At 47.0% G+C, this 19,997-nt stretch overlaps 1 protein-coding gene across 1 annotated transcript in view; it reads left to right on the top strand.

The window, feature by feature from the left end:
- Positions 1–581: 581 nt before the first annotated feature.
- AZIN1 (antizyme inhibitor 1) overlaps positions 582–19,997 on the top strand; it is a 43,186-nt gene continuing 23,770 nt past the window's right edge. The window contains exons 1-2 of the mRNA XM_090040467.1: positions 582–947; positions 8,145–8,282. The gene's annotated coding sequence lies outside the window, so the exon portion shown is untranslated. The remainder of the gene's footprint in view (positions 948–8,144; positions 8,283–19,997) is intronic.

Genomic DNA, 19,997 nt, shown 5'->3' with positions numbered 1-19,997 from the left:
TGAAGTGAACCTTTGACTCTTGACACATTATTATAAACAACAGTTTCTTGGCGCTCAAGGCAAGGAGAGTTTTGTACCATAGAGATCATTTTGTCCTAGAACTGGTTCAGAAAGCCAGGGGCCCCGTCCTCCGCGTAACCTTGCCGGCGAGCCTGGATAGCGAGATGGTTGCGGGATGCCCTGCTCCTAGCAGGCGGGCGGATGGGGGCACGACAGCGGTCGCCCTCCGTGGATTCCTGCTGCGCCCAAACTTGAAACCCAGCGACAGCAGGTATCCCCAGGGGCTCCCTTGACTTGGTGGCTCATTAAAATCGACCCGTTCCCTTGCGAAGTTCCCCTACGCAGATGCCCTCCACTCCCACCCCGCAGCAGCGCCGGCCCCGGCCCAGCCCCCCTTACTCGCGACGCGGGAAGGGGCGGGGCCGCCCGCGGTGACGTCACGACAGGCAGCGCCCCCCGCAAGCCACGCTCAGACTCGGGCTCCGCATCCGCCCTGCGGGCCACAACAGGCCGCTATCGCCGCGCATGCGCGCTAAGACCCGCCAGCGGCGAGAGGCGCGCGCCCGCCATGTCCACGCCGCGTGACGCGCCGGCCCCGCCCCTCCGCACTGCTATAAGAAGCCGGCCGCGCGCTCATCCGCCCGCCTGCCCGCGCCGAGTCTGTCCGCCCCCCGTCCGCGCCGACATCACCGCCACTGCTACTGCCACCACCGCTCCTCGCGCCCGTCCGCAGCCGCCCCACTCCGCTCCGCGCCTGCAGCCTGTGCCCGTGCCCCACGGCCCCGGCGCTGCGCTGCGCCCCCCCGCCGGCCGCCCCCGCAGCCTATGGCCCTGGCAGGCGCCGCTGCCGCCGCCCCGATTTCTGCTGCACGATCCCACCTCCCTCTTTAAAAATTCCGCCGAAAAAGAGAAGACGATTTTCCAAAGCTTTCGGGCCGTCGCCTCACGTGAGTACGGGCCGTCATGGGGGGACAGCTGCGGCTCTAACATGGCGGCGCGGGGGCGAACCGGGCCCCGGGGGCTGCGGAAGGGGCTCCGCGGCTGCCCCAACATGGCGGATCCCCGCGGAGGGCAGCCCCCTGCGTCCCGGCCCGCCGCGCCGTGCCTCTGGCTGTCTGCTGCGCGGGGCGGACAGCTCCGGCGGGCGGAAGGGGAGATCACCCTCCGCCCCGCACTTGGGAGGGTTTCCCCGGGCGCTGCCTCCCCCGGGTGCGGGGCAGAGCGGATGCCCGGAGTGGGGCTGGTAGCATGGCAGAGACGTCTCTTCGCCCGTCTCTCAGAGGCCATGTTGTGTCTGATTGTGACTATCCATCCGGGGTTTGCTGGCTTGGTGTTGCACATCTCCTTCCTGCCCTGCCACGGAGCATCTGTGCGTGCTGGTGGCTGGGGTCTGTGTGGGTGCTGTCTTCGGGGGTCCCGATGCGGCTCTGGAAGCTGGTGGGAGAGGCCTGGGATGGTGCACAAATAGCCCGTGGTGCTGGTGTTGAGATGGGTCTGGATGCCCCATGGAGGCATAGGCACCCTGGCTTAACATGGAGGTGCCAGCAAAATGGGTCCAGGAAAGTCCAACCTCTGTCCTCTCCCCTCTTGTTCAGCAATCTCCATTTTCTTGAGGTGAATGTCTCCCTCCCCTTTCCCAGTTGCCTCAAGGACACACATTCTCCCCTGTCAGGATAACAGTAAGGCTGGCTGCTGCTGCCCGCCAGCTCTTCTGGAAGCCTCTTGGTTAAGCCCCAGCCATGCTGATTTGGTTGCCTGGAGGAGTCTGTGTGGCCTGATTGGTTATGTCCCTGTCAGTCACTGGTGGCTTGTGGAGAGTGTAGGAAGGAGGGTTGAGTCATTGCTGAGCTGCCGGCCTGATGCTGGCTGCTGCTGGTGTATCCGGAGTGATGTGTGATGTCTTTGTGCCATGGTCCCACCGCATGGTCCATGGGAAGGGGCAGCCTAATAGTCTGGGGGGTCACAAGCTGTGCACAGAAATGGGCCATGGGGGAGGAAAAGGGGAGACATTGTGGAGATTGTAGCACCTTGCAATGACATACTGCAGAGGTGAAATAGTTAAGGATACAGTAGTGGCTTGTCAGCATCTTAGATTTTATTTGGATGGTAGTCTAGACCAACTCAGTAGTTGGAACAAATGTGTGGCTGTAATAGGGTGGCTCCAGATTGTGGCTAAGGAGGAAGGCAAGCAAGAATAGAGCTGCTCCTTAAAGTCTTTCTGAAACATCTTCTGCAGTGCACATTCCTGCACGCCCAGTAAATGTCGGTAGACAGGAGCAAAAGTATTGTTACAGCCATTCCCCAATTGCTGTGCTTCATGCTGCCTGCAGCAGTCTCCAGTGCCTGCTGCTTGATTGCATGGCCTCAGAGAAATATAACTGCAGTGTCTGTAGCTAGGAGTGTGTAACAGTTATAAAAACAGATTACCTCTAGCCCTATCTTTCTGGGCCACTAGTCAGAGTTGGGCCTTAATTTCTTGAGCTACACAGTTCTAGAAGTGTAGGTGAGTTGAAACATTGCCCTGGTTCTTCTCCCTTTCCCTAGTTCAGGAGTTGCTGCCTATAAAGGTACTGCACTTGCTTGTTGTTCCTCTGTTGGTGAATGAGAGAGCAGTGTTTTGGGTAGGGGGTTGTAGTGAATAATAGTGGTAGTAGGAGGAGTTTGTTCCAGTCTGGACTGGTCCAGTCTAGTTCTTTCCTTCCTGTCACTGAACAATGCTGCTGTTGCTGTGGCTTGCGACACTGCATTCTCTTCTCTTCTCCACCCCCGCCCCCTGGGTCTCCAGCTGTAGTGAGTGTGCTGTAGTGGTGCTCCCTCCCCACTCTGGCTCTGAAGAGAGCCGCTTCTCCCAAAACGGCTCTGGTAGGCACAGACTGCTTGCTGCTTTCTTATCCCCATCCTGATGACAAGGCAGCACTATATTGCTATTGCTGTTGTGATGCATTCCAAGGCTATGGAAATGGGAGGGGATTGGGGCTGATATGGAGGCTAGGGCAGGATTCAGTGGTAACATAGTAATGTAAATGTTTCTCCTTTGAGAGTCCCTGTCTATTGGAGTCTATACATGAGCCATGCTGTGAAGCTGCAACTCTGATTTCCCCAACCTGTTCTGTGAAAGTAACAAGCAACTTTGTGCTGTGGCTAGCTTTCAGTCTGAGCACTTCTTTTGAGGGCTTGGAAAAAGGTGAATGTCATGTTATGTTCTGTTGTACTATTTTCATACCATATAATTCAAATTCCTCAGCTGAAAGTTAGGTGATTGCTGCGTTACAGGGGCATTAGGTTGGTTGCTTTCCAGTTATTTAATGTTCCAGTATGAATATAAGCATGAGCTTTGGTTTTAAAAACTTGTGTATGTTTAATGCTGCTAAAAGGTGAAGATGGATAGCTTTGGCAAAAGTCCACTGTTCATCTGTGGGATGCAGAGCAGGACAAACTTGCAGCCTCAACATGGGGCTGGAAGGAATCTAGGGTATAATGGGGCTGACTTTGGTTTTCATAGCCCATGCAATATTTTGGTGTCCCAGAGTTTGGAATTGAGTATAGACCTCTGAAGCCTGTAGTGCTCTGGGTTGTAAAGTCTGGATTTTTAGCCATGTATATCTTGATTAAGAGTCTTGGTTTTCTTAGTTGAGGGGCTGAGGTATAGACAGTGGACTTTTTTCCTTCTCTCCACTGAGGCCAAATCTACAACAATAGATTTTTGCCAGCATAGTTGTCAGGGGTGTAATCTCCAACAGTGATTCTGGCAGATCTCGATAATGTACACAGTAATACCAGGAAAACCATGTGCTTTTACTGATATTGCTAGTTTCACTCATGTGCAGGGCAGGTTACTATGCTGATAAAAAGTTCAGGATTGCCAACGTAGCTGTGTTCACATTGGAACACTTACTGATAAAATATATTTGTATTCCTATACCAATAAAATAGTCCTAAGACAGTTCTAGCTAAAGTTGTGTGGGTGTTAAAGACAAAGAGAACCTCTTGAATTCTTTGCAGCTGAAACTTTGCTGTGTTGGTATAGAATAACTATGACCACTTCTTAAAGCCAGGCCTGCTGAAAATAGGAACCATTGAGCACATCAGTCTAGAAACTGATTTGGGGCTGTTTCTTTGAAATCCAGACTATTCAGATTTGATTAGGGAGGTATGGGCAACAGCCCTATGGAACTGTGTAGCAACTTGGAGTTTATCAGTGTGGTGCCACTGACTGGAAAATGCACATTTTCATCACAATTTTTTTCTTTTAAAACAAATGTTACCTACATTAAAAGTTGGACTTCACTGTGCTGTCTTCTATTTATGTACTATTTTATATATAGAAAACAATTTCACATGGTTTTTAACTATTAATTCAAGATCATTGTAGGTGGACAAGCTCATCGAATATTTTCTCGAGGCTTAAAATCATTGTTGTAAGTAAAACTTCAGTGTATGTTAGTTGAAAGCACTGTAGCTAGTTATCACTGGAGGTAACTGAAACAAAAATGGACAGTTCCATTGTGTGCTTTCTTTTTTGGACATATTGGGTGGGGGGGAAGTGTTGTATTTGTTTGTAGTGTGTGACCTTTTACATACTGCAGTGAAGGCCATCCTTTCCATTTGAGCCCACTAAACATTTCCTAGAGGCTTATCTTTTAAAAATGTGCAACAGATAATATGGAAAAACGTTCAGTTCTAGAACAGGATCAAAAAAGTTGTATTTAAAATCTTCCTTTTGTAAAGTTAAGCTAATGTGTAGGAAAGATAACACTTGTTTAAGAAATAATTTTGTTGAACTGTCCATTTAAGGGATGGAAAAAATGGAAGTTAACTGCACCTGCAAAGCATCTAGAATTAGTACCTCACCAACATTTTAGCTATTATAAATCAGTCTTAATATTTGTACATGGATACAAATATTATTTGTATTTGATATTTCTAAGGCGGAGATGTATATTGGCACACAAGTGCATAAGATTCCATTCTAGCAGAGGCAGGCGATCTTTTTGGCTGTGGGATGGAATAACCCACCCTGCATCTGAGAAGAATGTGCTAGGACCCAGCTGCAGCTAGTACTTGTCTCCACAGCAGCACGGGGAGAGTAACTACACCTGGCACTTGTCCCTGCAGCACCATGGAGAGAGTGCCCACTACCAAAAGCCCACATCTGCAGGCCAAATTCAATGCACCCAGGCCATGGGCCATAAGTTGCCAAATCCTATTCCTTAGCGGTTGAGACAAAGGAACAACGTTACTTTGAGTACTAACTCATTCTTCATAGTTTACATTACTTCCCCATATTTGCTATCTTAACTCTAGGTAATACACATTTGAACAGTTGTTTTATGGAGTCACAGTGGTTTAGCTCATCAGAGCATGAAAGAAATTATAATAGTAGTTGATGAGTGTGTCTACATGTTCATTAATACACAGTAGTTACTCTGCATTCAGTTTAGTACTTGCTTAATGAAGTATTAACCAAATGTGCAGTAACTACAGTTACTGTGCAGTAGCAACAGCGCACTGTCGTTTTGTATGCTTACTGCTGAGTAGCTTAACACTGCACAGTAGCATATTAGTATGGCTTTTGACTGGTATGCTACTGTACAGTAGCATCTCATGTAATTGTGCCCAGTCTACTTCTTAACAACAAAGCAAAATATTTCTACTTGATTTTCCTTCTTTGGGGTACCTTGTGGATAAGTGAGATCTGTTGAATGTGGTATATTATTTTCTCAAGTGCAACTTACCTTTCACCTAAAAATTGGGGTGTGTGGGGGAATTGTTCTCTGATGGAAAAGAAGTACTCCTGAAGAAACTGCATGCCCTGTAGTTGCCAAGATGGCTGCTGCTTGTGTCTACTAAGCAGACTGAAAAGATGGAGTCTTGTGTAAGCTCTCAAGTGTAGCTATTGCCTGAGCATTGTTACTTTGGGCACAAGCTACAAGTGAGCTGTTTGTAGTGTTCTGATGAGGCTTATGATGTGGAAATAACTATTTATGGGAACTTATATGAAGAGCTATTTCCAGTGAAGAACCAGCAGTCTTGCTACAGCCCTGTGCAAGGGCCTTGGGATTAACCCTGTGTGACAAAGAGTACAGCCTTCTGGAAATGATGTCTAATAAGTCCAGCATCATAGGACAGTATCTGCCATACAGGAAGCTCCTGATGCCACTCTTACTGGAGGCTACATTTCCAGGTGGACTTGCTGTCATGTAGTTGGCTATCAGTGTGGAAAACTGCTGGGCTTTTTTTGCCTGCTGCACCCCCACCCCCACCCCCTCTTCACCTTCCAAAAACAAGGTGGATGTTTGTGCAAGAAAATAAGGTACTTGGATGGTAGGAAGGGTGTTTGTTTTGTTGTTGGTGGTGTGTTTTGTTTTTTTTTTTTTGTAAGTTAGAAAGTATGGGCTAAAGTGGTCATTGTGTGGATATGTACTTGGTTGAATAACTGAAAGGGATCGGTATCAGATTGGCAGAAAGTCTTGCTGGATTCTACAAAGGTCTTGTCTGGGTCCAGTGCTCGTTAACATTTTGTAATTGCCTTGGTACAAAAATGTAGTATATTTATCAAATTTGTAGGTACATGTGGGAGATGTTGCAAACACTGGAAGGATAGGATTAAATTCAAAGGGATTTTGTTAAACTGGAAGGCTAGACTATAGATGACATGTAGGGAAGAAGCATCATATGCACAAATACAGAATGCATTATACCATGGCCAAGAAGGATCTGGGAGGGTTATGGTGGTACACAAACTTATCGACTCAAAATGGAAATGCTGTATGCAAGAGGTGATAAAGTGCTCTGCTCCACCCTGGTTAGTCTTCACTTTGAGTGCTGTCTCCAGCTTTGGTCACTGCATTTTAAGAAAGATACAGAAAAAATGGAGGAGATCCACTGACTGGTGACAGCAGATAAGAAGCCATATGAGGAAAGGAAGAAAGAATTGAAATATTTTTAGTAGGAAGAAGAGATTAAGGGATGGAAGGTGTTGGCAATTTTGAAATTTTTGAAAACTTATTATAAAGAGGAGAGAAACATTGTTCTCCTTGCCTCACTGAGCAGGGCATGAGGCAGTGATCTTAAACTACAAAAAAGCAAATTTTGAGCCAATTTCAGGGCGAGACCTTTTTTAAGAATTGTAGGGCAGTGGAAATAGTTTCTTAGTTAACTGGTAGGTTTTCAAGAACAGGCTAGATCTGCATCAATTATTGGTTACCAGACACTTAAAATTAACAAAATCCTTAGAAATTAATAACACCGCAGGTTTCTGAAAGACTGATCAGTATACATTTCAGGTAAAGTATTACAGTCACTTTTAAGCTGTATGTGCAAGAACTTGGCTTCTCAGCAGACTTAAAATGTGCTGGGCCCTAGTCAAACACTGGGATAATTTTACTTCAGGTCTAGTAGGCAGAAAGATTAAAAAAATGTATTTTAATGCTTCATGCATTAAAATACTTGCATTCTGTGCACCAGTTGAACACAAATACCTCACACTTCATTTGAATGCATTTCAAGTCTTATTTGCTAAGTTTCTGCAGTTTCCCTTTTCACCGGGTTACTACACCCCATTTTTGTAAGGCAGTTGGCTAATTTGGCAGTACCTCAAGAGGCACTGCTTATGGTGTCATTTTGTACCCCCATAACTATTGACTTCCTCTGCCTGTTCACAGAAGCTCTGCTGGAAAACATGGGAGCTGGTTACTATTGTAGAGAAGTTGAGATTGCAGAGACCACACCACATGGACAGTGTTAGTTGTCCACTGGAGTGGCAGAGTGGTAGTGTTCAACATGTAGTTGGTAACATGGTTATTAATTTAATTTCTCCCTACCACACTTTAAGTTTGGACCACACAGCAGTTTTAAAGCTCCCAGTTTCAGATTGAGACCCATTTTGAATCAACTGAAGAAATGTGAATGCTAACTTATATTTGTAATTTGTGGTCACAAGTAGTACTTCTCTGTGTAGAGGGCTTTTACATGCACCTTTTGAAGGGCCGGTTTGCTATGTAAGAGTTATAGATAAATGCATGCAGAAGTTGCTGTCCATCCTAAAAACACTGTTAAGAAATCAGTTGGTTCCCATTTTTGAAGAAAGTGTCATCTTGCTCAGTGAGTTCCCAATTTTACTTACCTGTACATTTCTCCCCCAGGGCAAAATCTCTGATCAGGTTTACAACTATCCAGAAGGCCTAGGAGAAGTGCTTTATAGAGAACAGTTCGACTTCAACGCCGAGCCACCTTGGGAACCTAGCTGATGATAGTAGGGTTCCATCTCCTAACTTGTCCATGTAAGTAGTTCTCCTCCTTCCCCCCCGCCAATACCCATGTACAAAAAGGGTGTGATCAGAGATGCAAAGAACTAGAAGAATGTGCAGACCTGTATTCTTGTACCTTGACTTGTATATTTAGTTGGCCTTGTTTTCAAGTTTTCAGTGGGGGTTTTTTGAGGGGGAGGGCAGGAAAAGGATGTATACATCAAATTAAACTTGTGCTGAGTCTTCCCAGTTGAAGTGGTGATGCATTGGATTTCAGTAGAACATGCCTATCCATATGCTTAAAGAAATTTTCTATGTGAGGATGGTTCCTGACTTACGGTTATAGGTTGCAGAAATGCTAAAATAAAACACTGTACACTCACTTCGGTGTTTGACAACTGTAAGTGTGTTTTAAGTTGTAGATAATGACTACCTGGACTGTTGAATTCTAATTTGTATGTCACCCTATGACTTAATGATTTTATACTGAGCTAGTTAAAATCTACTATTGTAAACTCTTTTTAAAGTGGGAACAGTCTGCTTGAAGGGTGTGCCTCTCCAAATGCCTGATTCCATTATTTGCTAATTACTATCCTGCTTCCAGAAATAGTTACAGCTCAGCTACAGTAGAATCATAGTCTATGCCAGATAGAAGCAGTTATAAACTGACTTCATATTAAAGGATCCAACTTTGAAAAAGAGCAAAAACTTTCTCCCCAAGTGAGTAGATTTTAATTTTCAGTAGACTTGTTCTTCTATCATCAGTAACTTGGTCATGTTTGAATTTTAGTTATTTTAAAATTTCTTAAACAAATCTTATTCTCTGGAAATCCAAAAATCTCCAGTAACTTTTAATGTCTTTTTTTTTTTTTTTTTTTCAATAGTCTCTTCTAACTAACCCCCACCCCTCAGGCTTTTTTAGGTTTTGAATTTGCATAATTATTCCTTTTGGTGACACTAAGGCAGCTGCCTAAGATGGATTTTGTAAGTTATTGTTTACACATGGGCAAAGAATTAGGCAGGCTTTGCCCTTCAAGTAATCTGGTGGTAAGCCATCAATTTAAATGCAAGTGTCATGGTATAATTGGCATGTTGTACTGATCACTGCTCCCCAAAATGCTATTTGCATGAGTAACACTAAAACTTAAGATGGCCTGATGTTTTAAAAAAATTCTTACTCTTTCCCCCTGCCTCAATTTGACAAAGTATTATGGGTGGGTATTGGGGGAGCGGGGGTGTTCCCCTACTAATTTTTTGAAAAAACTTCAAATTTTGGTATTCAGAAGTGCTTGCTTAACTGTTAGAAACATTAAATTATTTCTACCTTTATAAGGCATCTAACAGATTAAGTTCTATTTTTGAAAACAATGATCTGAGTGAGCTTGGAAAGGGGCTTGTGATCATGATTAGCTTCACTTTGTTTCAGTTATTTCCCTTTGAGTTTCTGTATAACGGTTTGGAATTAAACAAAATGTACTTGATGCCTTGCATACTTTCCAAGATGGTTTTCATTTCTCAGATGGGAAAACTGAGTCTTGTCTGCTGTTTTGCAGATAATGCTATGATTGCAGTGAATGGGGTTTAGAGAGGGATCAGAGAACTGTTTCTAACTTCCTAGGTTGGCTACTCTTTTGTCTGTTTTTTTTTTGTTTGTTTGGTTTTTTGTTTTGTTTTTTTTAAATCCTGCAGCTGCACGAAAGACCCATGCAAGAAGGGGTGCTGACCATACATAAAATAAAATCACAGCAAAGCAACAGGACTATTGCCCAGATTCATAAGGCAATTACTGTAAAACAGCTTCTGAAACCATTGTTATAACACTTTGGGGTATTTGAAATCTAGTCTTTCAGAAGCTGAACAGTTATAAAAGCTACAAGGTGAAACGTTTCTACGTTCAGTTTCCCGTTGCTTAAACCTACTGTTTTTTTTTTTGTTGTGTTTTTTTTTTTTTTTTTTTTTTCCTCGTAAATTAGTAATGCTGCTGGGAATAGTGAAAGGTCTAGCTGTCCTAGAGTGGGTGTGCCACCACATCTATTGTTGGTAGCGGGATGTTCAGACATCCTGGCTCTGTTTTGCAGTAAGCATATCAAGTAATAATGCATGCAAATTTTAAGTAATTTAAGGTTGAGTTTAGTAGTAACACATCAAGCAACAGTGCAAAGTGTGCATTGGCCAATATATGCTTATTTCTTGGGTGCCAAAGCACAGCGGGCTCCCTCAGACACACACCCAAGGTGCATTTAAATTGGCTGACTAATCTGTAGTTTGGGAGAGTGTAAGTTATATTATAAATTGCAGAAGAAAAAGTCAATTGGGCATTTAAGTGTAATTATTAATCTCATGATCCAAAATGACTCCACTGTCTGAGGGTGTGTTTTATTTTCCTGTTTAAATAGGTTTCCCTACCTTTTTTTTTTTCTTTAGCTGTGTGCCTAATGAGAAATCTCTTGAGCTTTTTTCCCCCCCTTCTTAGCTTTGCTTTGTTCCTCCAAGTCTTGGTCTTGCCGAACAGTAGATCTGGGGTGGGAACTGAGGTTTGAGCTGTCTCAAACTGTTTGGGTAACTGTTGTGCCTGGTTGAATCAATGGAAGTAGTAGTCAGTGGAAAATGTATCAACTTTCAGCTATTAAGTAGAAGAAATAGTTTGGCTCTTCAAATCTTAAAGCTGTCTTGTTTTCCATCACTTTGTTGATATACCTTGTAAATTTAATTCAATTACTTGTAGATTAATTGTATTTAAATTTAAAGTTAAGGAATAGCTTATTATATCTTACATGACATTTTCAGATGAAAACTTATCTTTTTAAAATGCGTGCTTCTGATTAGTGATCTTGTTCATGAAGATTCCTTGTATTCCTGACATGCGAATTCTTTGGGCAATAATTATGTGGGTTGAAAGTCTCTAGTTACTCATACTTCAGCTGTCATCCAAACATTTAATAAACTCTTCTAAAATGGAATTTTATTGCGAAGGATCAGATTTCTAAAGTAATTCTTGTTTCGAGCTTAATCTTAGACAAATTTCTTTGGTTCAAATAACTCCTTTATAAACTGTGTGAATTTGAAATTCATAACGTCTCAGCTACTTAGCTGGCATCCTTGCTGCAGTATCTTGGCACCAAATGAAATTTAAAAAAAAAAAAAAATACTAAAGTAGGATAAACTAAAGATTAACCAAAGAATTATATATTGCAAAGTCTTAGGTTCTTTGCTTACTATTCAGAAATCCATGTGCATGTATTGACTTGAAATCCTGATTGTATGGTTTTGTCTTGGATCTTAAACTCTGTAAAAGTTTATTCCTTTATAAAATCTTAATCCACATTGAATTTTTTTTATTGCATAATGCTGCATATTAGACTTACGGTTTATTAGGTACGGTAAAGTGTTCTTGACTACCTATATACTGTAATAACAGCAATTGATCTTTAATAACATTGACCTCTGCTTGTGTGTATGTACCCAGGTGTAAAGTTGCAGATGAGCTATAGAACCAGAAAATGACTTGAGCTAAGCATTGGAAATGTTCCCACTACTTTTAAATATTTGGGAAAGGCAGTATGGAAGCAGCAGTGTCCAGCAATGTTATGGGATTAGGGTGACGGGCATAATATTTCTAGACCCACGAGAACAATTTCCATCTTCCTCTGGGTTTTTTGTGTGGCTCTTTTTTTGTTTTGTTTTTAATTTTTTATACTGATGCCTTAAAATGGTATATTCCATGGGATCCCCAGTGAAACCAGGTAAACTGGCTGACTTCAAGGAAATAATGGCATATTTTAAAATATTGTTTAAAACTTGAATATCCTGTACTTCAATTTCACTTTCTCCTCTAAGAGGAAATCTCCTGTCTCCCTTTTGGCTTTCAAATGGGAAAGGATTTGTTTCTAAATGTTCTTCAGGGTGGATATGATTTAAATAAACTTGACTTAAACATGATTTAAATGGCTGGTCAGGAAGCCTCACGTCAGTCATTGTTTTCAATAAAAAGTATATGCTTGTTGTTTGATGATAACCTTAATTAAAATGTTCCCAGTACTTCCAGTATTCCCTGATGCCATAACATAGTTCAGGGGCAGACGATTATTTCAGACAGACGGCCGCTTACCTGGTTTTAGCAAGCTATCGAGGGCTGCATGGGTAGCCTCACCGCCGGTCACCATCTTGGGACCAGTGTCCTGATGTCTCGGGCCCAGAGTGGGGTGCAGGCTGTCAGGGGTCTGTGGAGCTGGGCTGGGCTGCATCAGCAGGGAAAGGGAGGAGCTGGCCTGGCTCCATAGAGCCCCTGCTGGCCAGAACTCTGTACTCCTGGGCCCTGCTGGCGCTGGCCCCAGGACACCAGTGCCGGCCTTGTGCACCCACTCACTCCCAGTGCCCCCCAGCTCTGTGGTACCAGCACGGGGCAGCATGCAGCCCCAATCCCCTGCTTGCTGGCAAGGAACAAGCTGGTGCTGAGCATGGGGTGGGGGGGAGTGGCCTCTCCCCTGCCCTGTGGCTGATGCTTTCTGCTGCAGCTGCTTGCAGCCAACACAAGGCTGTCTTGACCAAGGACAGGCAGCCCCATGTAGGCTGTGAGTGGCTGCTGCGTGGGGTGCCAGCCACGGGGCAGGCGAGGGGTAGCTTTTCCTGCACTTGGCACCAGCTTGTAACCTGGCCCTGTGCCAGCTCTGGGCTCGCCTGTCGGTGCTGTACCATGGTGCCAGTGGCTGCAGCCCCCTGGCTTGCTGCGCCGGACAGTGTTTGCTGCTGTCTTCCTGGAGCTTGTGCTGGGCAGCCCAGAGGTGGCGGTTGCAAACACTGCCTTGCGGGGGCTGTAGCTGCTGCTGCCACGGTGCAGCCCTGATGGGTGAGCCTGGAGCTGGGGCTGTAGGGGGAAAAATGACCCCTTCCCTGGTGCCCTGTGCTGCAGCAGCTGTTTGCAGCCCACGTGGGGCTGCCTGTGCCTGCTCAGGACAGTCCTGTGTGGGCTGTGAGTGGCTGCAGCAGGGAGTGCTAGCCATGGGGTGGGGGAGGGGCCACTCCTCCCTTGTCTCCCTGCCTCTGCACCCTTACCTGAGTTTCCAGCACAGTGCTCCCACTTGGTGGGAGGGCTGGGTGGGCCACAGGGCTTCCCCTGGATCCTGAAATTTCCAACAGGAACTAAAGACAAATACTTGTTTTCTAAAAATTTTTTTTTTTTTTTTTTAGGGGCCCTGTGGGCTGGGTAGAATGGCCTCACGGGCTTGATCTGGTTGCAGGCCATGTTTTGCCCACCCCTGATGTAGGCTTTCTTGTCTACCATAGCAGTCTCTCACTAGAACTCGAATTGGTGGAGAGGCTATAGTCAGAAACTTATCCCTCAGGATTTCTAGAATATTCTTCTCAAAATGTTTCTACTGCTCCTCCCTCCTTGCATTTATCTCCAGACTCTTCCTCCTTGTCCAGATCTATTCCATCCCCAACAATCTTCTCTTTATTTAACTTCTTGAGACTTTGCACTTTTAGAGGGAGACAAGGGCTTGACTGTGTGTATGCAAACTTACAGAGTGAAAATAGGGCTGGTAGTCGGGTCTGTTCTCTCTCATTTCCATATATTGTTGTTAACAAGGATGTTATCTCTAGAGAGACATCCACAGTCTGAGAACTGGAACTAAGCATCACAGAGATGCTTAATGGGGTTTTAGAACAGGGTTTTTCAACCTTTTTTTTTTTTTAAGCAGAGTACCCGTTCTGATGGGTACCACTTCTGGATGGAGAGCAAGAAGTGGTGTCCTGACAGAGGGCTGGATGCAAAACTGGTGGCGTGAGGAGCTTGCATGCAGCCACCACTGCCATGTATACCTACCATGTTGCTGGGTGCTGCTTTCCTGTGCCCAAGTATCCCGGCTTCTCGGCACTGCCAGCTTCATCTGGCCAGCCGTGGGAAGAGGGGTGTTGCTGATGACTTCCCATGCGAAGCTGGTGGCGTGGAGAAGCAGGGGTACGTGGATGGCAGTGGCAGCCTTGCCCCCTGCTCCACCACTTTCCATCACTCCATGCCACCACAGACACCACACACTGCTTTCCTGTGCCCATGTATTCCTGCTTCTCTCAGCACTGACTATAGATAGTGGTGGGAGTGGCCACTGTATGAACTCCCCATGCCACCACGGCATGCTGTGGGGAAGGGGTGCTGATGGCCAGCTGCATGCAAAGCTGGTGGTGTGGAGAAGCAGGGATACTTGGGCGCAGGAAATTGGTGCATGACAGTAATAGATGGCAGCAGTGGCTCAGCCCCCAGTGCTGCTGCTTCCCAGGTACACCTGCTTCTCTGCACTGCTGGCTTTGCATCTGGCTGGCTGTCAGCAAACCCCCACCCCTTGCTACTTTTGGCTGGTTGGATGCAAAGCTGGTTGCATGCAGAAGCGGGGGTACACAGTAGCAATGCAGAGTGATGGATGACGGTAGCGACCCCACTCCCTGTGCTTGCAAATTCCAGGTACCCCTGCTGCTCTGTGCCACTACCACGTACCTCCTGGGACCTTCCCGTGTACCCCTGTTCTAGGCAAGACCCCCTGCATCTTAAAATATCAAAAAATACAATTTAAATACCAAAAAACCGATTTTAAATTAATAAATCTAGGTGGTTTTGGTTTTTTAAATGTTGATTTTTATCCACCCTGATCTTCTCCCCTTTTTAAAAACCTTAGTCCTTCATCTTAAAAGATTTTTCTGCTATGAAAAATTGATCCAAGCATGACTAGCTTCTATGTCTCTCTTGATTAGGTTATTTAGAATATTTTTAAATGGATATTACTATAACTGCTAATGTTGTAGACTACTTGCATGAATTTACTGTATAAAAACAAAACAATAAATTTATGGTACCTTCTTACGCAACAGCTTTCTTGTGTGCATTTGCTTCTCTGCTAGCATTAGTGACAACATATTTCTATTTTTGTTAGCTCTGAAGAGCCAGTGCAGTTAATGAAGGAGGGAAAAAAAAATCCTTCTCTCTATATAATTGTTAAATTCCAATCTGACACCTGTATAATTCCAATGTAGTCAAAAGATGTGAGAATCTATTTTAGCCTGTTGTTGATATGGCAAGGAATGAACCCAGTTTAACCCTTTTATAGAGTTTGGGCTGCATTCACAGTGTTTTGCAGTGTAATGGCAACTTAAAACCAAAGGAATTTATAATGCTCAGAGCCATAAATGTTTAGTTACTTTTTAAAGTATTAACCTTTAGCCGCAGTGTCTAGAACTCTGTAAATTTACTTAAATGTACAGTAATAACTTAGTTTTCAGCCTGGGAAATAAGCATGTTAATCAATGAAAAGCCTGGGGATCTGCTGCTTACTTCAAAAACAGCAGTTACACATCTACACAGATTTCTCTTCATATAGCTCATCTGCTAGATCAGGGGCATGGAATTTGTAGGGAGGTGGGAGCTGGGTCAGCACCCTGCTGCCCCGCCTAGTGAAGTAGTTCACCAGAACTCCTTATGTGAGCCCCGTGGGTGGGCAGGGAGCATTGTTTGATAACTAGACAGGTGGGTGAGGCTGGGATCATGGGATGGGAACATAGGATAATGATAATGTTGAGGCCCAAGGCAGGGGCGCACAGCCCCACACTCACTACCCCAAGATCATGGACCCGAGCCAAAATGCAGTTCCCTGCCTGCTTGCAGACCTGTCCTGTCCACCTGGCTGTGCACCCACTTACTTTCCATGGAGACCCCAGGATTGTGGGGCAGTGACAGCATGGGGCTGGGGCAGAGCTATGATCTGCTCATGACCTGTCCCTGCCTGTAGAATTGGGGCTATGCTTCAGGCCCATACTGTTACCACTTGGGGTCTCTGGGCCAGGATGGGGCTGCAGTATCTCAGTATCTGGGAGTAGGGTGGGAGAAGGCAGGTCCAGGATCTTGGGTGGTGACAGTGCAGGGCAAGGGCTGTGGTCCGCTCCCTGCTTGTCTCTGCCCCCAGAACCAGCACTTCTAGCAGTGCCACGTGGGCAGTAGATTGACTCGGCCCCAGGGCTGGCCCCACACCATCATCACTTTTTAAAATGCTTCGTTCTCCCTGGCTACATCCATCTATCTTGCTCCCTAGTAGCCTGCCACACCATCCCAGCTGAGTGCCCTGCCTGTGTGGGGTAGATGGGCCAGATCTGGCAGCCAGAAGGCGCCGCTGCTGCTGCTGCCAGGACTGCTGCAAAATTGGGTTTGGCCACTACACCACACCAGCCCTGCTGTCCTGCTTGGGATGGTGGGACTGCCTAGCCTGCCCTATGAGCCTGGGCCATGTGGGGCTGAGGGACCTGCTGTGGGTTGGACAAAATCCCTCAGTAGGCCAGATGTGGCCCACAGGCTGTATTTTGCCCACTTCTGTGATAGATTTCAGCTAAACCCTTGCTAAGGTCAAGGTATAAAACATACCAAGGTTATGCATTCCTGCCACCAGCAAGGTTTGTGTGCCTGTCTGTCTTTGACTTCCTATGACTTGTGAGTTCTGATAACTGGACAGTGTTCTGATGGACTGAATTAATAGTAAGGAAGTTGTTTCCTGCATTGTTTGGTAAATTGACCTAGCAGGTCTGGAGGCAGTGAGGAATTAATTGGGGCCTCCCTATGTTTAAGTCTGGTTCTTATGATGGGAAACCCCCACTTAATACTGTTTCACTTAATACTGTTTTGCTATAGCACTCATTTAAAATTCATACATGATTTCACTTAACATTGAGCCAGTTTCATTATAGCGCTCAGCAAAACAGCAGCGGCAGCAAGAAGCAGTGAGTGGCGGCAAGTGGTCATTAGCTCAGAGCCCATACCAGTGCCACAGGGCCAGCAGACCCTGACCCTACTGAAGAATCTTTTTGTTAGCTGTTGATAGGATGCTGGTGTACATGAATTAAGGGGTGTTGATCTCTTGGAGCAGCAATACAGAAAGAGTGCACTGGATTTAAGGAGCTACAGTTGTAGCCATGCCAGATGAGTTGAGCCTTTACTTGCAAATTTGCTTAGTAGTGCAACAAGCATGTGTGACTTGCTAAGAATCCTCCAAAGCAAAAGTAGGCAAACTTTTTTTTTCAGCTGCAGGACTAGCTGCAACTGCTGTTTGTCCACATGGTGGCACAAGGAGAGAGGGCCTTCAGGCACTGCTTGTCCCCAGTGCCAAATGTTGCCAAAGTCCCATATCTGCATGCCATACCCAGTGACTCTGCAAGCCATAGCTTGCTGGCTTCTCCTTCAGACTTGGATATCTTGGGAAGCTGGGATGGTTTAGTTGGGGATGGGCCTGCCTTGAACAGAGAGCTGGACTACATGACCTCATGAGGTTCTGTGCAGCCCTACTTTCTTATGACCCTATGGTTGATTGGCCTTAATTGCCTTTCAAAATAAATCTTTGAACCCAGAGTACTTGTGGTGGTGGTGGTGGAAGTGATGAAATATTGGTTTAGAACTTCATCTTACCACAAAACAGAAAACTGGTAACTGGAAAAATGTTTACAAAGGATGAGTGTTTGACAGTGGTAAAAGGTGATTTTACTCGATTTCCTGTTCCTTATGATGCACAACCTGTTCTAAAATTGTATTTTGATCTCCTTTGGTCTGTCTGTCTTCATCACTGGAAAGCCTTTTTGAACACTTAAACTGTGAAGAGGAGTGGCTGTTAAGGAAATGGTGGTTATAGAACAGTGTTCACCAACCAGCAGATCTCAATCCACTAGTAGATTTCAGAGCCTCTTGGAGTTGAACCAGGGCTGGGGTGGGGGTCTGAGTGCCTGCATGCGCGCACCCTAGCCCAGCATGTCAGTCCATGGGGGAAGGAAGGGGCAGGGGCTAGATCAGGGATGGGCAGTTACTTTGGGCGGAGAGTTGTTCACCCAGGTTGTGCAGCCCTTGCAGCCTGTCAAGGGCTGCATGGGTAGCCCTTCCCCTTGACGGGTGCCCTGCCCCCTGGCCACCATCTTGGGACCAGTGTCCCAGGGCCAGCAGTTGTGGAGCTCAGAGTGGGGCACAGGCTGGCAGGGGTCTGTGAAGCTGGGCTGGGCTGCACCAGCAAACAGTGGGGAGCTGACTGGGCTCCATAGAGCCCCTGCCAGCTGGGACTCTGTAGTTTCATAGTTTCTAGGCTTGGAAGGGACTTTAGTAGATCATCTAGTCTGACCCCCTGTCATAGCAGGAAAGAGTACTGGGGTCAAATGACCCCCAGCAAGGTGTATATCTAGCCTCCTCTTAAAGACCCCCAGGGTAGGAGCCAGCACCACTTCTCCTGGAAGTTGGTTCCAGATCCTAGCTGCCCTGACTGTAAAGTAGCACTGTGCTCCTGGCATCCTGCTCTGGGCCCCGCTGGCACTGGCCCTGGATCACTGGTGCGGGCACTGTGCTCCCACTGGCCCCTGAACCCTGCAGTACAGGTGGGGGGGCAGTGCACAGCCCTGACTCCCGCCGCTCACCAGTAGGGAAGAAACTGGTGCTGAGTGTGGGGGGAAAAATGGCCCCTCGCCTGTCCCATGGCTGGCACCCAGGCACAGGCAGCCTCATGCGGGCTGCAGGTGGCTGCAGTGCAGGGCGCTGGCCAAAGGGTGGGCGAGGGGCCACTTCCCTGCACTCAGCACGAGCTTGTAACCCACCCTACTGCCAGCTTGGGAGTGGGGCTGGGTTACAAGCTGGTGTTGACTGTGGGAGGGGGGAGCAGCCCCTCCCTGCCCCATGCTGCAGCCACTCGCAGGCTGCCTGGGGCTGCCTGTACCTGCTCCAGACAGCCCCGTGCAGTTTTACAGCTGGTGCTTCCAAGGGGTGCACATCACCAGTGCCAATAAAGTCCCTGCTAACCAAATGCCTGGGGGCTGGTTAGCTGAAGCGCAAGTTTGTTGCCAGATGTTGGGGGTAGAGCGGGATGGTGGTGGCTGCATGTGGAGGGAAGGTGGCTGGAACCACTGCCTGGGGGCATGAGGCTCTTGGCTCTGACCCCAGGAGGGAGCACAGGAATCACTCCTGGGGTGGGTGGATCCAGCTGTGGCCCTGCCCCAGGCACTGAGAGTTTCAAGCCCCACCGGGGAGCAGGTGAGAGCCTGGCCCCACTCCCTGCAGCAGGAGCTGCACCCAGCCACTCTGTACAGGCTGGAACCGCTGCCCTGGGGCTCCTGGCTCTGACCTCAGGTGGGGTGGGAGGTGCCTGTACCAGGGTCTGGATCAAGGTTGGGTCTGGCCACGCACCACTCCTGCCAGCCTCTGGGCTGTGCTGTGCCCTGGTGCAGGCAGGTGGTATCAGCTGCTCCTGGGGTCACTGCAACGGGCTGGGATGAGTTGGGGCAAGGAGAGCCCTGGGACGTTCAGGGCACAACACTGCCCAGCAGCTGCAGGCAGCTTGCATTGTCTGTTCCTGGTGCCACTGAAGTAGGGGCTGTGTCATGCCCTGTGCCCCCCAGGGCTCTGCCGGTTCCCACTCACCCCAGCCCCTGCTGCAGTGGCCCCGGGAACAGCAGACGCCAGCTTTAGAGGGAACTGTAAGTGCGTGCAGAGGGACATGGCTCTTGCTGCTAAGTGTGCCCCAGGCTGCACCTAGATGACCATCCCAAGTGCAGGTCTGGGGGCCTGCAGCCCTCCTGGGGTGCATATAGCAGCAAGAGTTGTGCCCCCCACATCCACTGACAGTTTCTCCCTCTTTGCCCCTGGCTGCAGCCCTGGGAGTGGCCAGTGGGCTGAGCCCCATCCCTTTCCTGGTCCCAGTCTTACTCTCTCCCTCCATCACTGCCACAGGAACATATTATTTCCCCTGA

The sequence above is a fragment of the Crocodylus siamensis genome, chromosome 3 (genome assembly GCF_052110815.1).
Source record: "Crocodylus siamensis isolate JL-2025a chromosome 3, ASM5211081v1, whole genome shotgun sequence".
Taxonomy (NCBI): Eukaryota; Metazoa; Chordata; order Crocodylia; family Crocodylidae; genus Crocodylus; species Crocodylus siamensis.
The sequence above is the reverse complement of the archived record's forward strand: the minus strand, read 5'-3'. Positions and strand labels throughout refer to the sequence as shown.